The following is a 21,243-nucleotide window of genomic DNA, read 5'->3' as shown; positions in this document are numbered from 1 at the left end:
CACTTTGCAAAGATGTCTGCGCCCTTATCAGCTTGTCTCCGAAGTTAAGCCTACCTTCCTTATCATTGGAAAGTGTACACGTGTACGTACATACACACATACGTGCACACATATACAAACTATTTGGTTTAATTATTCCCATTTGACACCTTTTTGTTAGCAAATCCGTACTCATAGGCGTATCACTCATACGACCCGTAGCACTACATACAAACGCACACATACACACATACATTCAATGAAATCGAGAAGCCTGTGTAATTAGTATGTTAAACTTGAGCTGGGTCAACTTTTCGGTATTCGTCAGTTATTAAGTTAAAACGTTCGCCCCAAAGTCTCGACTCAGCAGCGTGCAAAATATGCATACAAAGCACAAAGCGAATAAAGGTTGTCGGTGCACGTTGTGTTTGTTTTTTTTGGTAAGCAACAAATTTTACCTGTGACCTTTAATAAAGTATAATTATCGACCAAATTGTTGGTATGCCAAGGCAGTGGCATGTCTGTTCACACATGTGTAACAATTTGAGTTTCTTGTAGGCAAATAATTTTCATGAATGGGTGTGGTGGTGGTGGATCTTTAACACTTTCAAATTTTAAACTACCGCAGGGCACACAGATAGCAAGACCGAATACAAAGGTACATTTGTAATTACATGTTTTTCTCAGAAAGAGGAAATTTCGGCAAAAAAAACCCCGTACAACTCTTTGTAGCACTGTCACACAAAAGCACAGAAAAGTGTTGAAGTTTGTGTGCGTGAGTAAGCTACATGCATACATACATATATCACGCTAAGTAAATACACACACTGCGTCACTTACTTGCTAGCCTTAACACAATTTCACTGAAGACTACTTTTCACGTTCATATGTACATATGTATGTTTATACACCGGTCTACTGCCTATGGCTGAAATTAAAGTAAGCATACATTGGGGCGCATAAGACCTTCAATAATAGATTTTGTATTTTCAGGTGTCCACGGAGGCCGAGAGCTGTATCTAAATGCTTAGGAGGAGAACAATTTTTGAACAGGGAAACTAAGGTGAGTGTAAAGCAATTGCAATGGCAAAGTGTTGTGCTGCGAAAGCGGTTACCTTTAATACTGTGAAGCTGTTGGTATAGAATTTATGTGTGCTCCCCCTAGGAGGTACATAATTTATTTTAATTTTTTACTTTTGGAGCACGTTTTATTATAACATTTACATATTCATAGTGCTCCCCCAAAACCACAAAAAATGCCCCCCCCCTTAAAAAATCGTTTGTATAAAAAGATGATAAAATAAACTATTGGGTATTGTTACTGGAAGTCTCCTGAAGAGAAGCAGAGTTTTCTGAAATAGTGTTTTTCGCCATATAAATATGTGGAAAACTTCATGGGCTTTGCGGCAGTTCTACATATCAATTTTTTTTAACAAAAAATACGTGTATTTCTTCTTTCCATTTACAAAAATTTTAGGGGGTTGAGAGCTTATCATTTTAAACTTTCTTTGAAACATCTTAATGCTCAGCCTTAATTTCCTTAAGTTAAAATAAAAAAAATTGTATATGTCAAACTAGCAATTGACCATCGATGCATATATATATATTTATGTCTTCATTTCAGCCAGCATTTTAATGCACTTCTCAGAAATGTAATCCTAAATAAAATGTTAGTTCAACCTTGCTTCTTGCTTTCATGTTGGCAACATTGTTTGTTTAAGATATAGCAACAAGCAATGCAAAGCAAATTCATTTGGCAGTTTTTTTTCATAATATAAATGGAAGCAATGACTCAAACAACTGAGAAATATACCCAGCATAAAATTTTTTAATACATAATAAATATTTAGATATTTTGATAGAAAAATACAAAGAGAAATAAATATTTTGAATTTCGAGATATTAAAAAAAAGTCCATGAAAAAATTAGAATCTTCGCTTCAGCATTGAAATGAAAACAAGCAGTAAATCTGGACAATATGCTAAAATAAATTTGGGAAATTTTACGAAAAATTTTCTCTACGTTCGCACACTCACTTTGGCTTAGTTGCTAGTTATTACATATACATAAATACTATAGTCTGCTTGTTGTTGCATGTGTAGTTACTACACATTTGTAAAAGTATATTTAGAATATAAGATTTAGTAGCAGCTCTGCAGTTGAGGCGCTCAAATTACGAAACAACTGTAGCAGACAACAGTAGGTACACAAAGGGGCACACACTCATAAATACATGTATATGTATATAGTAAATATATTTAAGCATTTCTACATATTTTCGCTTTAGTATCTTATATTCTCCCATATCCCTTCTGCGCACCACGTACATGCATACCTACTTATATTTTTGCAGCATTTGCTCGTTTACTTTACTTAGACACACTAGACTTAGACTACACAGTCTAAGTGCACTTATTTGTAGTTTATTACTATTTTACTTTTTCGCTTTTTGTATCTCTCTTCCCATTGTTTTTGCACAGAGTGTGCGTATTATTTGTTATTTTGTTTTGCCATCTAGTGTAGCTGTCAGTGTTATTAATGAATTTGATTACCTCCCTAATGTCAAACGCATGCACTTCCATGTTTGTCGCTGTGTATGTGATTGACTGTATGACGACAAAAAAATATGGCAAATATTTCAAAGTATCTGTAAAGAGCAGCACAGCTGAAGTAAACAAAGCAAAATGTGAGTGCAACATTATGGCGACAATATTTAAAGAGCACACATACCAACATATTGAAATACATATTCACATATATGTACATGCAGTGCAACGCATAAGTAAAATGCAGGATAATCAAATCGGTGGTTACTTTGTGCCATTTAAGTTGCTGATATCTAGGCTAATCTGTTTACGTGTGAATGTTTTTAGGTCACAAGCAAATAGTAGACGTCTATATATTTAATACTAGTACTCGTGTGTATGTACTTAAATGAATAGCACAAACAGCCAGGCGATTGCGTGTGCACACGAAAATGTGGTTGTATACATATTTCAATAGTGTACGTGTATCCATTTATTAAAAACGCTCATTTAGTTAATCTGAACTCGTTTGCCATCGAAAAGTTATGGCAATTAAATTGTCACCACTTTTTGCCACAGTGTCATATTCGTAAATAACAAACAAATTTGCAAATTGGGGAAGCGTACAAGCAAAAATATATATTAGGGTGCACCACACTCCGTATAAAAAAATGGGTGCTATTTTTCCAACAAAGTTATAAATTTAATTAATTAATTAATTAATAAAAAATTTCGGAAAAATGTTAAGATTTAAGTTTTTCATATCTGTGAATTAAATTACAAGTCAACATCATCATCAGTTTGTGATGGAAACTAAAGGTTGTGTCATTGTTAATAGTAGTGCACTGCAACTTTTTTCTTTCCCAGTATGTCCGAGTCTGTCGATGGTAGCCAAAAGTCACAGATTACCATCGTATATACTTTGAGTTGAATATCACAGAGGATGCGCACTTTCGCCGAAAAACTGGAAAGCCGAAAATTGTTTTCATATAATTGAATTCAATAAAATAATATTGGCTGTAGATACCTCCAAAAAAACCGAGCTTGACGCCAAGCGGACTGTTTAAATAAGCCCTTCGGAAAGGCTTCACGAAAGCTTGTCTGTTTAAGTATGCACATACGTCAAAATAGCTCACACGCCTCGGTGGTTTGATGAACTTACAAAGTTTAGGAAAGAAAGAAAGAAGCCCACTGAAGGAAATTTCAGAAAGGCACAGTTGATATCAAGAGGTCGGTCAGGCTGTACAGAATCCGCGCCAATGAGCAATCTTAGCCTACATATTTATATCTGGAGAATGGGTGTTTCAAGAAACGATTCGAAGAGGAGTCGTTGAGCATGCACTGCATACAATGAGCTCAAGACTGCTGCTCTAAACACTACTCTCTGAGGACCTCTCGGAGGAGCTGCTGGAGGTAGAAATATAATTCACCGAGTTTGGACGGAATATTGACAATCATGCTGCCGGAAACTTCGGATGTGGTCTTTCCGATTTTGAAAACTATATTTAGAGCGTGATTAACACTGAGTCACGTACCGCTATGCTGGAAGGATATAAAGGAAATAATTATTCCTGAAGCGATAAAATGCAATGGGAACCTGGCCCAATATAGCCTCTGGACATTCTGTTCGAACTACTACCAACAAATATCTTTATTGAAAATTCAGCTACTACCAGCGCAATCATATTGAGGGCCATAGATTACTGCAACTAAAGGCCATTCGGTCACAGAACCATATCAAATAAACTCTAATCTAATAGAAAAAACCTGAATTCAGACTACATTATACCAACGACCTGGGCCAATTACAAAGTACGCACAAAATCTCATGCCGCAATCACTAGTTTCGGGGATATGTCCAGTGCTTGGAGGGCATGGTTAGCTTTTACGAATCAATAGTGAAGTGCGGGATTGGTGCAGGGATTTTCATTAGGCAACTTAATCTGAAGCTCTCACTTTACCTATCTAACCTTGCAAACGTTTTCCAAGCGGAAGGGTTTACAATTAACAAGCCAGTGAGGTACTTAAACCATACTTCACACGCGATTTTGCTGATAACATTTTGTGACATAGCCAGGTGGCAATTCAGGCGCTCTCCTATTTCTCGGTTGGATCGCAATTTGACTGTAAAAGAGATTTGGCCTCAACTCCGGATGAATTCGAAACATCCCTAATATGCATCTCAGAGAAAAGGGACATCTACGGAATTGTAGCACGGTGCGCCTCTGCACTCTATGTATCCCACGTGATAGAAATGAGCTGCTGAAAGCTAAGCTATGCAGAGTTGGAACTGTACATGATCGCATGGGACTACCAGACAGATCTGGAATACCTTCTATTCACATAAAAGCAGCACACTGTTAGGAATGAGCAAGGAAAATACCTACTAACTTACGGCGTGCCGAAAGTATCGGCACAGGCTTGAATAGACTCTAGCGCACAGCTTCAATGATTCGGTCTCAAGAGAGACAGGTAGTAGAGGCTTTTCCTCATTCATAACAAGCCTTATATTTTTTCATTTCCTCTTCCTTTAGTGGCGTTTTTGCTCTCCTAATTGACCTGTCCAGTCTTGTTTAACCGCTCTCTTGCTTGGCACATATACCTACATAATTCCAGTTGACATTTGATATCCTCCTGCAGTTGGCCGCATAGCCTTTGATATTGGTGCGCAGAAAAAATTGCTTGAAATTCGTGGTGTCACACGTAATAGTGGCCAGCTTGTAAAATTGCTAATTAAGCTCACCTTAATTGACAATAACAACATAACTAGAGGGGCATATCATAAACGTTATAAGAGTTTCGAAATGCCATAAGCACCAACACTCAACTCACACATGCACAGTTTTTATTGAATGCAGGCACATACATACGTACATATCATATTGTACACAAGTAGAAGTGGCTGTTAAACCAAATTTAGCATGTCAAAATATGGTACAATAAAAACGCCTGTAGTGGCACTAGCACTAGTGTTATGGACATGCTTCCACTTTGCACTAAAAATACAAACACGCATACCAGTGTTTTATGAGGTGCGAAGAGCGGCAGGTGGCGCTGCTGGTTGGAGTGGATCTTTTCATAGTAATGCTTTCGCGCATCATACGCACACACACACACTGGGCCTCCAACCAAAAATTGCTATGCATAGAAAAATGCTACAACACAAATTTATTGCCAGTTGGCACGCACCTTAGTATGCTGTGACTTCTAAGTGTAGCTAAGCATTACAATTTTCTGAGTTACTGTTTGTATTCTCTGTATACTCTCTCCATATATACAAACATATGTACAAACATAACAAACGTGCGCGCGATTTGTATGCGGATACCCATTGGCATTGTAAATTTAAATTAACTAGAAAGCTACACTTTAGCGCTTTGTGGCAGGTAGCTTTAAATGTCGCCGCTTTCATTCACTATGGCGCAGCACACTCTTAGCCACCGCCACCGCCACCGTCGACAACGAAACGGACGCATTGCTTGTAGCATTTTACATATTTTTGCGGTTCCATTGTCTGTTGTTTCTGTGATTATGGCTTCGAGAAATAGATGCGCTCGTTAGCTATTAAATACATTTGTGTATAAATATTTAGATATTACGCACACAAATGCCCAAGAAGTTGCAGTTGAAAAATTATAAGGCGTAAATCAACGCTTAAAAATATGAAAAGTCGCGTCTCGATGTCTTAATGCCGTTAACGGAGCTACCAGCGGTTGGCGGGGGGATTGCGCTAANGCGCTCGTTAGCTATTAAATACATTTGTGTATAAATATTTAGATATTACGGTCACAAATGCCCAAGAAGTTGCAGTTGAAAAATTATAAGGCGTAAATCAACGCTCAAAAATATGAAAAGTCGCGTCTCGATGTCTTAATGCCGTTAACGGAGCTACCAGCGGTTGGCGGGGGGATTGCGCTAGGGTTTTCTTTCCACAAACAAACAATAATTTATGCAATAACGGAATTTTGTTTATGAAGATCACCAAGGGCATACTTGTTAGAAGGCAGCATTAGTTGCTTGGGGAAAAGCATTTATCAACTGCGACCAAAGCCAATTAGAGGGGCATATATCTAAATGAGCCAGGCGATAACAGCGGAACACATTAATCACAAGCGAATTTTAGTTGAATAAAAATTAAACAATTGCTTTTTCTTAATATGTCAGACCTTTAACTCGATTTATTCAAATATATATATTTTTTTTCAATTCGCAGAATGTATGCATTATCTTCTTCTTATGAATAATGAAAGTGTCTTCCTGATAGCTGCTTAGCAGTTCTACATAAATACATACATACGTATATGTACGACTATCCAACGCTTTCGAACTACTTCATCTACGTCCAATTACTTTTTAGCTGCTCGCTTTTACTCACCAAACACACTTTCAAACCATCCAGCACACCTGCTGCTGTCTTTTTCACATGATTGAATTTTAATTACGAAAACTTTATGTCCAAATGAACAACACGCACCGGCAGACAGGTGGCCTAACATTTGTTAAAATTCAGTTAACAAGAAAATTATAAGAAAAAAGTTTTATGTAGTTGCGCTAAGTATATTTTGACTGGAAATAGTGGTGTAGTGCGAGTGTAGCTTGTGTAGAATAAATAGAACAAGCTTGTGCAAAAAGTTTTTCTACCGTTTAGCGAATGTTGAACAGCATGTCAAAAATGGCACAAACGAGGGTTCGGCACTTACGAAAATTGAATTGAAAATAAAATTAAGTGAAGCATGGCGGAAAAAATTAACAAGTTAATGCTTACGTTAGATAAGATACAGTGGGGAGCAGTGATGAGTACATGGTAATCCTTGTTAAATATTTGCAAGATTTTTAAAGTTAATTTTTTTGTTATTTTTTTTCTTCATAAAAACACGATTCATGCTTTAACCAAACCATATTAATCAAACTCTTAAACTTTATAGAAAGCTTCATACAAATTTAGAACTTTTTAAAATGATTTTTAAGATTTTTTTTTCATTATGCAATTTTTTAGTAGCCCATTAAATAAAGTGCAAGTTTTAAGCGGCTGCAAAATTTCATTGATTTTATATATATATATATTTTTTTTTTTTGCTGACGGCCTTTGCGGGTATTTTCATATAACAAGTGGAATTAATATAAACTGGCATTGTTTTTTTTCATTTTCTTTGCAAACAGTCTTGCGCATTTTCTTCCATAAGACTTCTAAAGCCGAATTAATGCTCTATAAGGAAAAAATAGTGCCATTATATAATCGTTATACTCAACCCAAAAATAATTTCATTGAAAATTGAGCTTTCAAAAAAAATTTTTGGAAAATCTGATATTGTTTAGGTATCTGAGGCTGTAGTTAAATCCACTGAGCGGGTATATCACATTTTATATGAATATATGCATATCAAAAAGCTAACCGCGCAATGGCACTTCAGAGTTGTATTTAGCGATGTTGAGCCACAATCGGAACTAGTTTTTCAGCCTTTCCTTTACCGAAGACGACACATAGATCCATCACATCACACCAGGGACCAGGGAATCATAATTTCAGTGGGTTTATCCCTACACCAGAGAAGGCCACACTGAGAAAAAATCAACCAAGAATTGGTTAATATTACCAAATAAAAACTTGAAAAGGAATCAACGTGATTTTTGCCTAATACTAACAATGCTTTGGTTGATATTTTCAACAATGGTTTGGTAATATTAACCACGCTTTTGTTTCCAATAACCAAACTTTTAATTGAAAATTTTTTCTTTTGAATACGCTTATTTTCTGCACTTCACAGATGCTTTTTCATAATTCGGAGATATAAAACAAAAATGTTTATTATCCTTTATTCAAAAAGTCACTGACTTTTCAATTTGCATTTCACGACTAGTTTCGAGTAAGTCATCACTGAGTCTAGTACACTGATCATCGCGAATGATTTTTTATTAGCAAACTCTGCGCGGAGCACGCTAGAAGGATTTAAAGATTTCATAATAATGGAAGAAAAAGGATGAAGATTCTGCCAAGTTTTTTATTCAGCTTTTAATCATCCGTGTGCGATTCTCAACCAGCTCATGCATGAATTGGCCAGGAGTAGTTGGAAAAATCTTAATTTTTTTAATGGGGCAGCCTTCTGCACTTACTGACGTCCGTATTCGCGTTTTTTATTGTTTTTCCATGTATTTATCGATAAAATTATAATTGTTATTAGCATACTGGTTAGTTTACTTTTATCGACTTCTAAACGCTGTCATCGATAATTTCCGATATCCTCATCGATAAACGCATCTTTACTTTTATCGTTATCTTAAAAATTTTCTAATATATTCCTTATGCTGTAAATGGGCAACTGTTGAAGAGTCAAATACGCCTAACTATTAACCCTTAAGTACTGTTGTTGGTCTATCAGACCCCGACCAAATTTTTAGATTAAACTAAAGATATCGCTTAGGCGCCAATAAATTCTATACTACGAATAACTTTTACCGAGTCAGTAATGAGTTAATACCGGTAGCAAGCAAACGTTTGCAGTGAGAAGTGCGGCAGTACTCGCATTTTAATTGCCTGCGCGTGGCATCAGCAAGGACGTAATTATTTTTCGATTGGTTTTTATATCTCCTACCTATCAAACGATATTTGTCAGGGAAGTTGGCATGAATTTCGTATAGTACTTATATTTGTAATAATTTTTGTAGCTTAAAAGAAAATTTGTTGCAAGTTTTTGACATTTTTTTTCTTATTTTATATAGCGAAATACATACATAAGAAATCAACGTTGAAAAGCCAAAAAGAAATCCTCACTAACAACATTCCCTAGTTTCTATTTATTGTGGAAGCTGCCAAATTTTGTTTTTACTGTTGTAAATTTGAAGTGTTTTTATTTTAAAACATAATTTTTCTTTTCAAATATATGAATCCATTTTTTTTTTTAACATGTGGTTTCAAAATATTTCCAATAAAATTTAAATTAAATTAAGTTAAATTTAAAAAAAGTGCGAAGGTTTTAGTTTTTTTTGTAAACTCGAAAGGGAAGTAATTTCACTATAAAACAGTTTTTGGTGAAACTGTCTACATATATTTTTATTGCGTAAATTTAAAATTTGTGTGTCTCACAGACCAACATCAGCAATCATAAATCTTTTTTTAAGCACAGTAGTTAAGGGTTAATGATAATGAAAGATTTTCATATCAGCTAGTGCATAAGTAAGTACATGGTTACTTTCCAAGGATTCCTGTTTTAGTGCAAAGAAGGTAAAAAAAACCTTAATATTTTTGGTTATTTTGCTTGTTTTAATGCACTCGCCAGCATCACTTGTCGGTGCTTTTTTCGGTCAAGTACAGTTTTTGTGACATACAAAGATAAAAGTAATTATATTTTACAACTTTGAGCGCTAGTAAACTTCCATAGAAATATATGCGAAACATAAACCAGAACCGCAGTCGGTACTTAATCCCCCAAAGCAATAATCTTGTATGCTACCACGTAAAAGAGCTGCTTGTTGATTTACTCACAAGCAAATGTTTTTCCCCGCTGATGTAGTCAAAGGATTGTAAAGATTATTACATTTTTTTTTAACTTTCCCGGCCTTTGAATGCGCATTGAAAACATGTATTTTTTAAGGTTTGTAAACATTTTTACATGTTTTCCTTAACTTTGTCAAATACGTAGCTTTACGGCAAAATAGGGGGATTTCGTTGAAAAAATTGCAAACCATTTATTGATTCATGGCATGCAGTCAGAGAGAAAGAAATACATGCAAGTTAATTTACGAGCGACTTACAAGGAAATAGGGTAATTTCTTTGAAATCACATGGAAAACTTGCATACAAATTGAAATTTTGGTAGAAATCATTTCAACAGTTCAAAGGCTGGCTTTTTTTCTGATTTGTATTCACTTTTCTTCAACGTCTTTATTTATTCAAGCTCAGAAAAATAAAACGTAAAAAAATTTATATGTGTATATGTACATTGAAAATACTAGTAAATGTATTGCTTATTTGACCCACAAGCAAATTTCGGGTGCACAGCAGCAAACAAAAGTTAATGAACAGAAAATGGAAAAGTAGTACAGTTTCCCAAAAGGTATTATCGATCAAATTAACTCATTACCTATGTGAAGTACTGCTGAGCTGCATTTTCAAGGAAAAGCCATTTGTTTACTTTCTATACCTTTTAATTTGTTTCTGTTTTTTTTTTTATATTTTCATTATTTGTTGGCTGATGCAGGTAATCGTTAGCTCGTTTTCCCACAAAAAATATTATTTTATAATTACTCTTCATTGCCTTTTTTCCTTTTTTTGTTCTTTCTTTTTTTGCTGCAAATTCTCTTCCTAGCCCCCAACAATTTTCGCATTAACCTGCGACCTTTCCTTTGCTGATTCCCATTTTCAGCCACATTTCCAATGATGGCTGCATTACCACTGGCAGCTGTTGTCCCAGAGCAGGCGCTCATTGCCATTTGTTGCGCTTGATGAGTCTTAATTGAAATGTTTATGTCGTTGCTGCCTTTACTCAATGTTCGCTTTGCACATTGTTATTTATTTCGTAGCCGTAATTGGAAACGGCAAATATTTATTCATTCGCTGCCAAGCTTAAAAATTCACTTGCAAATTAAATACTTGCTAAATACGTAAGAAAACATTTATGGTGCAGAACTTTCTGAAAACTAGTTAGAGTACTGATGCAGCCACATAGATATGACGCCAAGGGGACCAGAGGAGCCTATCTACAAATTAAAATTTTTTAAGTAATATGAGGAAGAATGATCTATAAATAACAAAGGTGGTCTCTTACTGAAAAGTTGATTCCTTCTGCATGAAGCTACCTGTTATAATAAAAAAAAAAAAACTAAAACGAGGTGCCTCGGGCTATTGACGTTTTGATTCTAATAATGCATTTTAAGCTGTACCTCAATTATTTTTTTTATATCAGATAGCCTACTCTGGCTCTCAAGACCTCATATATGAATGTGATAGAAGCAGAGAAGTCATTTCAACTTACCTTGGGGGAAAATAATAGACCTTGAGCGCATCTCTAACTATTATTAAATTGTGCTGTCCTCCATGCCCAGTAAAACCTCAACGGACAACTTATAACTTTGCACGAAAATTCGACCCAAATATGTCAAAAATTTTGCCTTTTTGCACCGTTTAAAGAAACATTAACTTACTACTTAAATCTGACTGAGGCTGGTCGACTTCGTTGGAGCATGAAACATGGTAGTACGCATCTGTGCAGCAAAAAATGTGCGCCCAAATATGCAAGGAAACCCAACGTCGAAAATCTGCAATCTCAACAGACAGCCAATGCATTCGCTACTCCACTGTCACACCTGCTCTCAGAGAGCACTCTTCAACCAACCGACATATGCGAGCAGTGGCACCACACGTCAACAAACTGATTGGGTCTTATCAATGTGGCTTTAGGCCTGTCAAATCCACCATAGATCAGGTATACCAATTCTTGGAAAATACCCTCGAGATAGGATCAACACTCACCACTTATTTGTCGACTTTAAAGCCGCTTTCGACAGCACTAAAAGGAGTTGCCTATACGCCGCTATGTCTGAATTTGGCATTCCCGCCAAACTGCCAATGGATAAGGAGGCAAAGCGAATGGGTCTGGTGGTTAACGTAGGACAAGACGAAGTAGCTCCTGTCATCAAACAAATAGTCAGCACATTCGCGCCTTGGCACCCGCGTTATAACAGTTATAATTTTGAGAAAGTAGAGAATTTCGTTTACTTGTGAACCAGAAATAACACCAATATTAATGTCGGCATCGAAATCCTACGGAGAATCACCCTTTGCCAACAAGTGCTACTTTGAACTGAGTAGGCAATTTATTAGTAAAGTCCTCTCTCGACGTACGAAAACCACACTCTATAAGTCACACATCATGCCCGTGCTAGTATATGGCGCAGAAGCATGGACAATGGACAGATTATATCTCATTAAGCTCAAAATCACCGTTCCCAATGTACGACACACTAATCCATTGAAATTTGGTTTGGATACACAACAATATGGCACACTGCCGAAACCGGTTTTTGTCAAAACTGAATTTGATAAGGCATGACGGTAAATCATTCCACAATACATCATACTCCTGCTCTGTCGGAAACCCCAACAACCAACATGAGAATATTTCAGGGACCGTAACAGTTACAACTTTTATTAAAAAAATCACTCTCTAACAGTTATGTTTTGACTTTTATTTAATTACTCTTTAAATAACCGTTAATTCTGAATTTTATTTTATAAATCTAAAATAAGAATTATTTTTAATATTTATCTAAATTTTCTGCAAGTAACAATTATTTTTGATTTTTAAATTATATGTCTTAGATAACAGTCATCGAGGGCTTTTATTTATAAAAGTCATAAATAAAAATCAGTCACTGACCTTTATTTTTTAAATCATACTTATGTAAGTCATTTGTATAAGTCATAGTAAGCTTTTGTTTCCCACCACCCTCTTAACTGCGAAAAATGTTTTAGACTTTTATACGAATGATTTAAAAAATAAAAGTCGGTAACTGATTTATATTGATGACTTTAAAAAATAAAAGTCACGGACTGATTTTTATTGATGACTTTCATAAATAACACGTCTTCAATAACTGTTATCTAAGACCTATAATTTGAAAATCAAAAATAATTGTTATTTTAGATTTATAATAAAAAAACTGATTTTTTTTTTAATTTTGCATAAAAATTGGAAATAAAAATTTATTTTCAAATTTGCGTCTCTGTGAAAAAATAAATCGATTCATATGTATCACTTAGTTGTAGAGTATTTCGTTCATAGTGAATTTTTCCATAACAGTTTTCATCTATAATTGTCATGTTCGGTCCCTGGAATATTTCATAAAACGAAAGAGGTTAGAGATTTTCAAATGGAGGCGATATTTCTAAAACTAATCAAAAACTCTTTGTTAGAGTTCAACTCCTACCTCGCAATGAAATGATTTATTTTTAGTATCAATGAATGGATAAATAATCGAAAATTTAAATCGCTATAATTTCAATTGGTTCCTCCATTTTCCTCCTACACTTTCCTCTGGCGGCAAATTTGTGGCATTGAAGACCAAGAAATTTTTTCTTCGATAATCTTTTGCAAACAAATGCAACAATTAGTGGCTATATTAATATTTATATATTTATGNTTTCAATTGGTTCCTCCATTTTCCTCCTACACTTTCCTCTGGCGGCAAATTTGTGGCATTGAAGACCAAGAAATTTTTTCTTCGAAAATCTTTTGCAAACAAATGCAACAATTAGTGGCTATATTAATATTTATATATTTTTTTAGGTAAAAATTACTCACCCGTAAGAAAATTGTTGTTTAGTTTATAAAAGTTTCCGGCGGAAGAGCGCTACAGTTGGTTTTAACGGGCACTATTTGTTTTGTAATTAATTGTAAACATATAAGCACATTTGCTAAGCACTGGTTTTAGGTATCTACTGAACTTTTAAAACGCTTATAATATATTTGAGTCTAAAAAGCAGCTAATATTTTCGATAACAAACCATAATTTTAAAATTTTTATTGTTTAACTCTTGCTATGCTATAACAATTTTCCATTAATATTGGGTAAATATTTTTACCTGCATTATATAAATTTATATTTCTTGAAAATCAGTGAGCACGACAAAACACTAATTAGATATTGGCTTTGGCTGTCAGCAGTGAGTTTAATGCATATTTTTAGATATTTTTTTTTTTTTAATATTTATATATTTGCATATGTACAAAGCAGAAATTTAGATGATTAATTTATAGTTGATTTCAATAATTTGTTAGTTAAAAGTTTAATTGACCTCTTTATTTTCTTTTCTAAATTTTCCTTACATTTTCTCCTTTATTCACATCACCATTTTTTCACGGCAAAATTAGTAGGCTTTGTCACATTAAATGCAATTGCGATAATCCATTTAGCCAGCGGTACAACCATCCATGCCTTTATATGTATTGGAGTAATCAAAATCGATTGCTGAGACCATTGTAGTTAAATGAGTAAATTTCTACAAGTTGGCAGACACAAATTCGTTGCTTTGATATTAATTTAATCTCTTATTTATCTGCAAACGAACCACGTAAATCACTGGCAGGCTATGGCTGAATATATTAGCATTATCAGTAAAAACAAATGGACCAGTATTTTTTTTTTGTTTTCAACTACGAAAGGAGCCAAACGAAGACCGACGCGTCGAAATGCCAACAGCGTGTAATACCGGCGATAATTCAATGCGCCATAACTTACAAACGTTCCTCAAGCACAACGATAAATATTCGCGCGCACACACACGCGTCACTGCACGCACCGATAACCAATTAAATTCCGGCAACCAATGCGGCGTACATGGCGTATAGGTAACGTACAACAACAACATCAAAGTAATAATAAGTGTAATAAATTACATATTAAAAATTATCGTACGCGCATACAATTGCAGGCAACAAGTAGACAATGATTTGAAACATACAAATATATTTATGTATGTATGTGTGTATGTTTGTAGCCGAGTATGTGATAATAAATCACCACCCACCACGAAGTATTCTTTCACAACATGAAGACTGATTGCTATTTGTTTTATTTTTTTTTACTTTTTTCCTATTCATTCACTATTTCACTTCACTGTTTTCTTTCCGTTTCACGCGTCCGTTTGCGCCGAAAGACCGATAAGCACTGATTGCTATTACGAGATGAAAGCAGCGGCAGGATGCTGTAAGCATACAAGCAACAAAAGAAGAAGTTAACAGTGGAAGTGTGCTGGTAGTCCTGCTCGCTTGCGGCGGCAGCTGTGTGCACTCACTAAGTAAGTGAGGGTTTACTAAGATTTTAACAGAGCCAGTTGGCAAGTCTGTTAATTGCAGCTGCATTGAGAGCGAACTGTAAGCAATGTCCTCGGAGTAGAATAAAATTGTGTGCTGTCAATAACTTAATTGCTTGGCTTGCCGGCAAATAAGGGACATTTTAACAGCACTAAGCACGTGCGCTATTTGCCGGCGAAATAACTTGTTTTGCATGAATTATATATTTATGTGTACTAACACAGAAATCGTCTTTTTTTATCATATCATAGTTAGACATGCATAAAGAAAAAGTGAAACATGGCAAACACATCAAAAGCGAAATTCCTATGGAAAGCTATTACATCTGGCAGGACTGCTAAAGTGGCCCTTACAGAGCGAAAACATCAACTAAATTCTAGCACTTCCACGAATGGATTGCAAGTTACTTGTTGAGGTACAATATTTCATAACATCTCAAGTTAGGTCCGAAAAATTCAGCTGCATTGGCTCTGATTTCTTCTTCTTCCCGCTGGTTACTAAAAGTGAACTAATGATCTACTTATGTACATTAGACTGCATCATCAAAAGAAAATTGCGGGTTTTCCGCCGGGATTACAAAATTTATTCAGCCTTATGAGTTTCATTTTCCCCGAACCGGTTCACTTTTTACTTTTGGTTCCATGGTTTTACTATGGGTGGATGACAAATTTTCGGGTGAATTTTTTTCAGGCGAAACTGAGGATAATGCAGATTATGTTTTAACACGTTCACCAAAATATTTCGGAAAAATTTTCAGATTTAAGTAAGCTGGACCGAAGAAAGAACTTTTTGAAAAAAGTCCCCTCAGATGATAAAACAGATTAAGCTTAAAAAGCCTGCATTAAATTATTTAAAAATCTTTCCAACGGAATCGTAAGAATGAGATTTTTGATGCTGTTTTTTTTTTACTTTTTTCAAAGATTGATTTAGGAAAACTTGAATAACTGGACCAAAATTATTCTGACTTAGACCTATGGGATCTCAGTAGAAAAGTATTTTCACACTGTTTTTATTTCTGTCCACAAAAATTCATTCGTGTCCCAATTTTTTTTCAAATACCAACACATCTTAATTCAACTTTGAATGATGTTCGGTCATCCTACCTTTCTGTTTCATCTTTTGAATGAGCTTATTAGCAAAGAAATAAAAAGGGTGAGAAAATACCTTACACCCCTTAAATCTAAATCGGAAGAGTTTAGGTTCAGTTATTCAAGTCTTTTTTATACCAATCTTTGAAAAAAAGTTAAAAAACAGCATCAAAAATCTCATAATTACGATTCCGTTCAATTTTTGTTTTTAATATTTGTATGCGAATTTTTTAAGCTTAAACCATTTTGTCATTTGAGGTGATTTTTTCAAAAAAAAAAATCTTTAAGAAACTATTTTATTCATAAAAAAACTATATTTTTGGAGGTATTTTCAAATCAGTCAAGCTCACGTAAGCCTTAATATTTTTTCGAAATATTTTGTGGACGTCTTAAAATATAATAGATTTTATAAGTGTGCAGTCTAATGTACATACATACATATGTGAGACTTCATGGATCAGCCAAGTGAACTTTAACTATTTCATTGAAAAATATAAAGATATACCCCAAAGGACTTAAAATGTATTACTTAGTTGTAACTAAGCAGCCTTCTGTGATGCGGGCAAAAGTAATATTTATTTGTTAACATGGCGAGCATTTTACTTAACAGCGTAAGTTAGACCAATAACAGAATTGGGCGTGAAAGCAAAAAACCAAATGAAGAGAAATTCAATAACAGCAGAAAAAATTGCTCGCGGATAAATTTCCTTCCGGAATATACTAGCCATTTGTATGTGTGTATGTATGTAGATGATTTCAGAAATTTCACCGCCTCTTCATGGGAGTTTTTGAGTTAAGAAACCAAAATCAGCTAAAATTATAAAGTCTCGTTCGCCGAACAAATCTTTCTTTTTGATGTGCGACAGTAAATTTCACAAACACAAAACATGAACTCATTCGCGAAACTATGGGAAAATTATAGTTAAACTGCGTACTTAGTATTTCTCTCTGATGTCAGGATTTTTAAAAATTTAGAAAACATGATTATTTAAAAAAAAATTATTTAAAAACTTCGGTGCAATGTAGAGGATAACAATAAAGGTATGATATAAAAGAGAAAATAAGGACCAATGGGTGCGGAAAATGTTCTTTACATATTTTATGCTTAAATATCCTTGAAAATTTTAAATTTTTTTTGGAAAAAATTATTGTTTGAGGACTAATATACACACGACCTCATCATCGATATTCGTCCTGCAAACTTTATTAACTTAAAAAGATAAAATTTATTAAAGGCGCATTTTCAAAATACATACTACTCGTCCTTGTAAACAAAAAAAACTTTATTTTTTTAAATCTATATAACTTTCTCTCACATTTGGTACCCATATTGCACTGATTTTCTTTAATATTTTTTTTTTTTTAATAAAATTTTTATTAATTTAATTAATTAAAAATATCCTGACGTCAGATTGGAAAATTAAAAATGCAGTTTTACTATATTTGGCCCATAGTTTTGCGATTATATCGATTATTTCGTGTGTTTTGAACTNTTAATTTAATTAATTAAAAATATCCTGACGTCAGATTGGAAAATTAAAAACGCAGTTTTACTATATTTGGCCCATAGTTTTGCGATTATATCGATTATTTCGTGTGTTTTGAACTTTTTTTGTTTTTGTCGCACGGTGTTAGCAGCGCAGCCTATTTTTAACCACTTTTAATTTTTTTAATTCGTCAAAAATTCCCAAACTGCTATTATGTAGTGAAAACTCTAATTTTCCTTATGCAGTGGCAATGCAACTAGATATATACATACATACATACTCGTATGTTGCGACTCTCCACAGCATGAAATTCACGCTGCGTAGATACAAAAAAAGTGCATAATAATTTGGCCGTTTAAATCCAAATTATTGCAATGCGGACTAGCGCGCTGAGCCTTGCCACATTTTCCACGCATTTGCAGTGGTGGAATTAAGCAACAAAAATTGTGAGCATCGCCAAATTGCATGCGCTTTCATACCAAATGACTTGGCAGCTATCCTCAAATGTATATTGCTGTGCATGTTCACGGCACTGTAACTCGTGTGTGATCGTTGCTTTTGCACGTCTCTCTTTCTCTTCGCACAAAGGCTTAATTGCGCGTCCATTTGCTCCTTCTGTATGGCTTGGTGTAAACACGTACTGATTGTTTTCCGGTTGAAGTTTATGCAATGGTCTTAATGGAATTTTCGTGTCTTAAAAGAATGGCGTAAAGGTTCTGTTGAAGCAAATGGGGGTCAGTAATAAAATAATTGGAAGGCCTGCCGGACACAAAAAAAGACATTAACGTCGTTGTGTAAATAATTTTGAATAGATTCGCGGATAATTATAATGCTTCCACTGGCTAAAATATAAAAAGAAACACGTATAACTTTCAATAGAATTTAAGACTAAGACCTAAGGGCTCTTTTTTGCTGAAGATGAATTTGTGCTATTGTCCGTACTTAGAAAATTTGCGATTAAAATAAATAGTATAAGTATCAGCATCTCGTGTAAACTACGCCTCCTTTAGTCATAATTTTTCAATAATTTTATGAACTTATTTTTAAAATAAATACGTACATACATTTACCATAAAAGACAGCAGAAAATAGCGAGCCTTTTAATTGCACAAGTCCACACCTCAGCCAGCATTAAAGCCACACGACCGCAGCGAAATTAAACATAACCCAGTGGCCTTCTTTTGCGCATTGAAATTAAACAGAAATATACATACAGCTATCGTAGAACTGCTGGCAAGTCACAAAATCTCGATAAACAATCACAAGGAAGGACTAAGGCTGAGCGAGCGGCAAACGAAAATGGTGAGAGATCGAGACGGAAGCAGTGAAGAAGAATGAAAAAGGAGCACACCAGCAGTATTTGCGACCAGCAACTCATAGCCGGGAAATATAGCCGCTAGAGAAGATATTATATGAGGTCAACAATGTATTTGTACATACATACTGACGTATTCACGTGTAAAGCAGTGGAGTGTAAGCATATAAATTCATAATTACTTGGCCACTCTCCTGTTTATCCATTCTCATTACGCATCCCATCCTTTACGGTGACTGATTTCTGCCTTAACGGTGCTCGACGCGGCGAATGGAGGTAGTTCTTGAATGAGTACGTAAAATGCTTACTTGTTGTACCAATTAAAAAGTCATATATTTTCTTTATGCACAACAACAGCAAATCGAATCACAGTCGCAGTTCCGTACGCCGGGTCGTATGAGCAACAAAATTAATTGCAATGCAAACTTACGTACGGGTGCATATATGTATATGTACATATGTATGTGGAGAGATATAACCAAGTACATATGTAGGAAAATATTAAAGGTAAAGCCGCTAATAACAGTAAAGTTTTACGACAATAAAATGGGCTGCTGACAGAGAAAACGATTTTACTTTTCACAGCCTCATTTACCATTGCGCTAGAAAATGATATTTAGATAGAACATAGAACACTGAACACACAACAAACACGGGAGAGCCCAGAGAATTACACAAAGGACTAAAAACATAGAACGGAAAGCAAAGAATATGGAATATTGAGTATATAATACAAAATGCTGAATTTTGAAATATGAATTTTAAATTTTGAATATAGAATATGTAATATAGAACATAGAATGTAAGAATATAGAGTATATAATATAATATATGGAATATAAAGTACTAAGTTTAGAATATAGAATTTAAATTTTAGAATATGAAATATAGAATATAGAATACTAGGTATAGAATATAGAATTTAAAATATAGAATACGTGTATAATATAGAATATAAAACATAGAATATAGATCAATGAGNAAATGCTGAATTTTGAATAGAGAACATATATGCTAAGGACTAGCCCTATTTTTAACGGAGGCGCATACACAGAAAATATAGTCAGAACACCAAATGACAGCTTTGTATGCGATATTGAAAATTCGGCTTCAAAAGTTCACTCAAACTCCCTATAAACCAAAAATATGCTTCTTATACTATTCTACGTCAAGAAAAGTAGCAAGAACTTTGACCTATCCTGACCTTTCCCTAACATAATTCTCTGTGACGAAAAATTTAACTGGTAGATAGGCAAAAACAAATTTAGGGTGATTGGAATTACAAGCTATAAAGAACCTAAAAATCGCCCTTCACAAGTACGCTTAAGATGTCGATTTACAAAACAAAGTTTAGTAAGCCCTTAAGTATGCAACGCTCCGTATTCGAGCGACTTACGGGACAAGCACTTCTCAATAGCCTTATCGAAAAAAAATTAAGTAGCAATTTGCTTGTATACTCAATCAGGCTGTTTGCACCTTTCGAATTATATTATTTACAATTATTCTTAATCTCTTACCACACGCTCAAGTATTCTCAGCGGTTTTGATTTTCTTTTCACAAATTGCTCTTTTACGGGTATGGGTCCTTTAAAAGGGAAATCCGTTATCTATGTGGCATTACTTCACTGAGGTACAGAGATATCTTAATTAAAAATGTATTTCCATCGTTTTTCCTTGATCTTTAAATTTCTTTAGTGCACATACATATTTTATGTTTCTGTTAAGACTATAAATCTTGTGAAATTATCCAATCATTCCCTTCGTGCGCTGTTATCTTTGTCTAAGCTTAACCACCCATTTTACTCTAGTTTACAATTTGCTCCCTTACCTATTCAAGACAGCAACAATTTCTCAAAAAGTGTTTTAAAGATTAACTACAAAAGCTTTAATACACGCTGCCACCTACCCGCTGGCTTAGCTGCACCGCCCTTCCGTTTTTTTATGTTATTCATTACTTTATTCTGACAAACACAAATACGACGCGAATTACGCCAATACGCAGACACAATGCGATAACGCGCAAAAATAACAGCAGGAGCA

Source organism: Rhagoletis zephyria, unplaced genomic scaffold, assembly GCF_001687245.7.
Source record: "Rhagoletis zephyria isolate East Lansing unplaced genomic scaffold, Rhagoletis_zephyria_1.1 Rzeph_scaffold_00563, whole genome shotgun sequence".
Lineage (NCBI taxonomy): Eukaryota > Metazoa > Arthropoda > Insecta > Diptera > Tephritidae > Rhagoletis > Rhagoletis zephyria.
Note: the sequence above shows the minus strand (reverse complement) of the source record.